Consider the following 6,470-nt stretch of genomic DNA (forward strand, 5'->3'; position numbering starts at 1 on the left):
ATGCTAGAGCCTGTGGTGACTGGGCAGGGGAGATAATTCGAAGAATAAACCTTGGATTGAGTGAGGAGATCTCAGGTAGGGATCATGAGAAGAAAAAGGAATAGGGAAGAAGAAGGTGGCCATAAGGCATGATGAAGCATGTGGCCAAAAGGAGCTTACCCTGAGGACACACATGGAACAGAGTCAGACTCTGTTAAATGGGATAGAATGGGGCAGAAACACCCACAAAATTACCTCTATAGTGTACGCTTTCTTGGCTTGCTTCTCCAATTAAGGCTCTGCCTCAGGATCTCCCTTATTCTAGTCCCCCATTTTTGAGAGCTCAGGCTAGCCTAGAACTTCCTAATAACCAGGGCAGCAACCTGAAACTCTTTTTTTTTTTTTTTTTTTTTGGTTTTTCGAAACAGTGTTTCTCTGTGTAGCCCTGGCTGTCCTGGAACTCACTCTTTAGACCAGGCTGGACTCGAACTCAGAAATCTGCCTGCCTCTGCCTCCCAAGTGCTGGGATTAAAGGTGTGCACCACCACCGCCCAGCAACCTGAAACTTGATTCTCTTGCCTCAGCATCTCATGTGCTGGGATTACAGGTGTACACTTCCACTTCATCTTTCTTCATTCTTCTCTTCTTCTGCTTGATCCCAAACTTGTGTCTCCCCTTGGTCATGCCTGACATTCAGTAACTTCCTCTCTCGGTGGAATACAACTCTTCTTTGTGGGCCTTAGCCGGGTACTCTCAAGGGCTTTTAAGGTCTTTATCATCTAGAACAGTTACTATTGACTGCCAGGATGTGTGGCAGGGTGACCTTTGAGACAAGTTGTAGGCATGTTTGTGAGGAATTAGTAGATCAGCATAATTGGGGTGGGAAGACCCACCACCTTACCTGTGGTGGCAGCATTCCATGGGATGAGGTCCTGAAGTAAACAGTAAGAGGCAACGTCAGTGAACATAAGCACTCATCAGTGTTTCCTAACTGCAGATGGAATGGGACTGGCTGTCTCTAGCTCTTGTTACTATGATTTCCCTACCATCATGGACTTCCCGGCAGTCCCAAGTAAGCCCTCCCTCCCTTAAGGTGCTCTTGTAAGGTATTTTTTCAGAGCACTGAGAACATTACTAATATAGAAAATCGTATCAGGAGTGGGGGTGTTGCTGTGATAAACCTGACAAATGTGGTTCTTAGGCTGTTAACTGGTTTGTGGGTAGAATCTGGCAAAGATGCATTTGTGGGCCACAAGAGGCATAAACTACTGCAGGCAGAACTTAATTCTGGTGGCAGTCTTATAAAACAAAAATAGTAACAGAGACACAGACAAGGGAGGAGAAGCTGAACTATCAGGAACTGGGCTGGGGTCATTTGTGTGGTATTATGGTAAAGAATGTGCATGCGATCTGCTCCTGTCCTGAGAACTTGGGTGAAGCTGAATTTGAAGATGATGGACAATTTGTTTGGCAGAAGAAATTTCAAGACAGGTTAACATTCAGGCTTCAGTACGGGCACTGTTAGCTGCCCTTATCCAGGTCTACTATGAAAGAGAGCAAATTTGAAGAAACAAGGTTTTTAAAATATGCTGTTGGGCAGGGAAAGCATTTAACCTTGAAAAAAAAACTGACCTTACAGACAAGGCAGGGCCAAAAGAAGTGGTGACCATTATTGAGATTACGCCATTAAAGAGAGACTGAGTACTTAATACTGTGAAGGTCTGTGATTCATGAAGAACAATGCCCCAGACTCAAATAGTATGCAACAGCAAAGAGTATTTATTCTGCAGAGAACCTGCAAGCAGGGGTCCACCATGCATCTGGGTGGAAGATAGAGGTGTGGATTTGCAGGGTAAATTTAAAGCCTGTAGTGTAGGAGTGGCTTTTATCTTCCCCCTTGATTGCTTGGCTCTATCTCCAGGGGTATCGATGGCTTTGTGAGTCAGTGGGCTAGGGTCCTAGAGTGAGTAGCCTGAGGGAGTGACTTGAGCATCACAATCATCTTTCCTTCCTGACCGAGAGGAAATGTAACCAGCGGTCCCCAGTTCCTGCCGTCACAGCAAACTGCACCCTACAACTGTGGACCAACAGAAACCACTGCTGTATTAAATTGGTTTTGCTTGTATTTTGTCATGGAAATGAAAAAAAAAATATGGCTTCCTACCTCCAACATGGTCATTCTTAGTATGCTAAGGGTTAAGCTTAGCATACTTTGCTTTGGTATCTGGAAAAGGGTCTGGCTTGGATATGTGGCAGACTATAAGCCAAATATCTAACTCACCTTGATGAAGAGTTCAAGACAGAAAATTAATTACTCTCACCCTTGACTATTTCTTCCTGTTTGGGGGGATCCTAATGCTGTGAGGCCTAATGAATGAACATGACCACTAGGGTTGGAGGTCCCCTAACCCAAATGGGCTCAGTCAGCACTGTCTGGACAAAACAGCCACCTAAGGCAAAAATGAGGCGCTGTCACTCTGAAAGAGCATTCATGACAGAAAACTTGTGAGCATTTAGAATGTCACCAGCCACTCCTCCATTGAATAAGCTATTGAAGTCAAGCATATGCATGCTAAGACTGTGGAGTGCATGTGAATAGCTTAGTTTTATGACAACTTGACACAAGCTAGGGTCATTTGGGTAGGACTCTCAGTTGAAAAAAAGAATGCCTCTATAAGATCTGCCTGCAGGGAAGTCTGTGGTGCAATTTCTTGATTGAATAACTGATGTGAGAGAGCCCAGCTCACGTCAGGTGGGGCCACCTTCCTTGGGCAGGTGGCCTTGAGTTATATAAGAAAGCAGGCTGAGCAAGCCATTCGATGCAAGCCAGTAAGCAGCCATGCTTCCATGGGCTTCTACTTCAGTCCTGCCCTGCTTGAGTTAAGTCCTCTATAGTGGACTATCGTCTGGAAGTGTAAGGTGAAATAGCCCTCTCCCTCCCCGAGCTGCCTTTGGTGATGGTATTTTATCACAGCAACAGAAACCTTCAACTTAGACATGGCAAGTTTGATTCCCAGCACCCAGATGGCAGTCCACAATTGTAACTCCAGTTTCAGGGGATTCAATACCCCAACACCTGCCCTGGACATGCTCATGGTGCATAAACTTACACACTCATGTGCATAAAATAAATAAACAAAAGTTTAAATCATTAGCTGGGCAGTGGTGGAGCACACCTTTAATCCCAGCACTTGGGAGGCAGAGGCAGGTGGATTTCTGAGCTCGAGGTCAGCCTGATCTACAGAGTGAGTTTCAGAACAGCCAGGGCTACACAGAGAAACCCTGTCTCGGAAAACAAAAACAACAAAAAATTATCATTAATCACCTTTGTTAAGCATGTTATAAAAACAGTGAAAGACTGATTTCCTTATTTTTTTAAAAAAGAGCAATAAAAATTAGGGAAATGTGAAGGCATGCTTAGTGAATAGCTTTCTCAAAGAGAAACATCTCTGAAAAGTACTTGTTTAGGGCAAGTCTTGATCTTACATGCCTGTAACCCTAACAACTGAGAGGTGGAGACAGGAGAATCAGGACTTCAAGGTTATTTTTGGCTATAGGTCAGCTGGGCTCTATAATACCATGGATCAAAATCAACCATAAAACAAGCATTCACTGCTAAAATTTCTTTCTGTTGAGTAGAGAGCCAAGACCAGCCTGCACTGTCCCCATCACAGCCCTCCTGTCCTTGACATTTGCATACACTGTGACCACACCCCAGCAACAGCAGAGGACTGTCACAACCAGGTTAAAGAGCTGTTCCGGTTGTGACCACTTCAAAACAGGATGCACTGGCCTTGGAAAATGGCTCTCCTAAGCAGGCTAGGACTGGTGAAGTCCAAATGATGCTGCAGCCGTTCTCGCCCAGGCCAAGGGTGAAGGGCTCCTGATGCTCAAAGCTTTGGACTAGTACAAATACAGTGACATATTTGCATGAGATTTATGTCATGATTTGTGCACTATTCTTGGGACACTACACATTCTCCTACAGTCTAAATAATAAAGGCAGGTGGTGGTGGTGCATAGCTTAAATCCTAACACTCAGGAGGCAGAGGCAAGCAAATCTCTGTGAGTTTGGGGGAAACTTGGTCTACAAATTGAATTCCAGAACAGCTAGATCTGTTACATAGAGAAATCCTGTCTCAAAAATCCAAACCAAAAAACAACTAACAAACAAACAATTAGAGGGATGTTGGCTTTGGGGGATTCAGTCTCATATTATCCAGATTAGCCACAAACAATGGACTAACCCCAAAGATGATCCTGAACTCCTCCTCTTCCTCTTCCTCCTCCTCCTCCTCCTCCTGCCTTAGCCTCCGATGTGCTGAGATTACATGTATGTGCCAACACAGTCAGATTCAGTTTTTTGAGGACAGAATCTCACTTTATAGCTTAAGCTGTCCAGAAATTCACAGCAATCCTCCTGCCTGCGACTACGAAATACTAGCCTTAGAGACACATACTGCCGCATTTGACATACTATTTATAACTTCAGTTGTTTGGCTTGTTCTAAAGTTTGCAGGTCTGGGAGATACTCTCCCTCCTAAGGGATAGTAAAGAGCTATCTTCCCAGGACATACCTTTTATGTAATAACCCACCCATCCTGAAACTACATGCCCCCATGTTTAACTCTTACATTCAAACCAATATTTTTCCTTCCTAGATTATCCAGTGCCAAGAACCAAACAACTAGAAATGTCTTCTACAACAGAAACCGACCTGAATTATTTCAATTTCCCAAGGCTATGAAGCTTATCTGCCCCTAGAAATGTCAATAAATGTTCTGCCTCAAGACTCCCTACCATCTCACTTCTTTTGAGAGCCTAGGCTAGTTTTAAATTTAATATAACTCAGGCTTCTTATTCTCTTGCCTCATCCTCCTGAGTACTAGGGCCTATCTCACTCCATGAAGATTTTGCCACCAAATATGCAACAATTTCCTTCTAATTGAAATATCTTATCCCAGAAGGAAGATGGCTAAAACTCAGGAAAGTCAAAGTGGAGGTTACAATACAGGAAGTAAATAACCCATAAGTCTCAGGAAGTTCCTGAAACTGAACAGATGCTATCATAAGCTCCCACCCCCACAAGGTTATACACATAGTAATGACTGCTGAGGAGACTGGAACCAGAGAAGCTGTCAGGAAGAGGTGCTTCAACCTGTTGAGCTCCAGAGCTCTAGCTTTCATGAGTCAACCATATGTGAATGGGCTTTTGAAAATGCAGCTGTCTTTTGAGTTACCCTGCTCCTGTCAGTAATCCCTCACCCATACTCTATAAGTAATTCAAATAAACTCATTGGTTAACCAAGTTGGACTTAGGTGGTATCATTCCTTTGGCTGTGAGTTCCCTATCAGATGAACAGACAGTGATGTAGCATCACCCCAGGAAAAGTATCAAAGCAACAGCCGCTTTCTCCAATCTTGGGGTTTAGTCTTTGTCCTACCTGCCATGTGGCAACCTCTTTTCTGGGTGGGATTTTTGACATTACAGCCATCTTCCTTTCAAGTCCCCTTCTGTTACAATCTCATGGATATAGACTCTGTCCCATCCACGTCTGTAGATAGCTGAGGCTATAAAGGAAATAGGTTGGAAAAGATTAAGATGAAAAAGAAAGTCAGAGGTTTTAACTCCCCCTAAGAAACATGACAAAAACTTTAAGGCCATGGAGACTTCTCTCTGAAGGGAGATTCTAAGGGTGAAAGGTAATAAAGGGGCCTGGAGAGATTGCTCAGTTGTTAAGAGCACTGACTGTATTTCCAGAGGTCCTGAGTTCAATTCCTAGTAACAACATGATGAGTCACAATCATCTGTAATGGGATCTGATGCCCTCTTCTGGTGTGTCTGAAAACAGCTACAATGTACTCACATAAATAAAATAAGTAAATCTTAAAAAAAATAAATAAATAAAGGTAATGAAGGGAAACAACCACTAAGGTCAGAGGTCCTCTTGCGGGAATGACCTCAGTCAGCATGGACAGCACAGCTCAGACTCCTGAAAGCAAAGATGCATAACTGTCCTTGGAAAAGACAGGGGTGGGGACTGGAGAGATGACTCAGAGGTTAAATAGTGCTTGCTGCTCTTCAAGATTTCAGTTCCCAGCACCCCCGTCAAAAAGCTCACAACTTCCTGCAACTCCTGATCCAGAGGACTCAGTATCCTCTTCTGGCCTCTGCAAGCATACACACACACACACACACAGAGAGACAGAGAGACAGACAGAGACAGAGAAACGGAGAGAGAGAGAGAGAGAGAGAGAGAGAGAGAGAGAGAGAGAGAGAGAGAGAAGACATGAGAGGGGGAGTGGGGGTGTGATTCAGGGTACTGTACTTATCTAGTCTGTCTAAAGCCATGGGTTTGATACCTACATCAACCAAATAAACTACGTATGGCTGCCCATGCCTGTAATCCCAGCCCCTGGGGAGGCAGAGGCAGGGGGAGCAGGTTATCCTGTGCTACACTGCAAGGTCGAGGCCAGCCAGAGCTACCTGA

At 44.3% G+C, this 6,470-nt stretch overlaps 1 long non-coding RNA gene across 1 annotated transcript in view; it reads right to left on the bottom strand.

Moving 5' to 3' along the window:
- Nucleotides 1-695: 695 nt before the first annotated feature.
- LOC116070992 overlaps nucleotides 696-6,470 on the bottom strand; it is a 10,343-nt gene continuing 4,568 nt past the window's right edge. Inside the window, exons 2-3 of the long non-coding RNA XR_004110660.1 lie at nucleotides 5,424-5,550; nucleotides 696-911 (exon numbers count right to left, since the gene is read on the bottom strand). This is a non-coding gene — a long non-coding RNA (uncharacterized LOC116070992). The remainder of the gene's footprint in view (nucleotides 912-5,423; nucleotides 5,551-6,470) is intronic.

The sequence above is a fragment of the Mastomys coucha genome, unplaced genomic scaffold (assembly GCF_008632895.1).
Source record: "Mastomys coucha isolate ucsf_1 unplaced genomic scaffold, UCSF_Mcou_1 pScaffold22, whole genome shotgun sequence".
Taxonomy (NCBI): domain Eukaryota; kingdom Metazoa; phylum Chordata; class Mammalia; order Rodentia; family Muridae; genus Mastomys; species Mastomys coucha.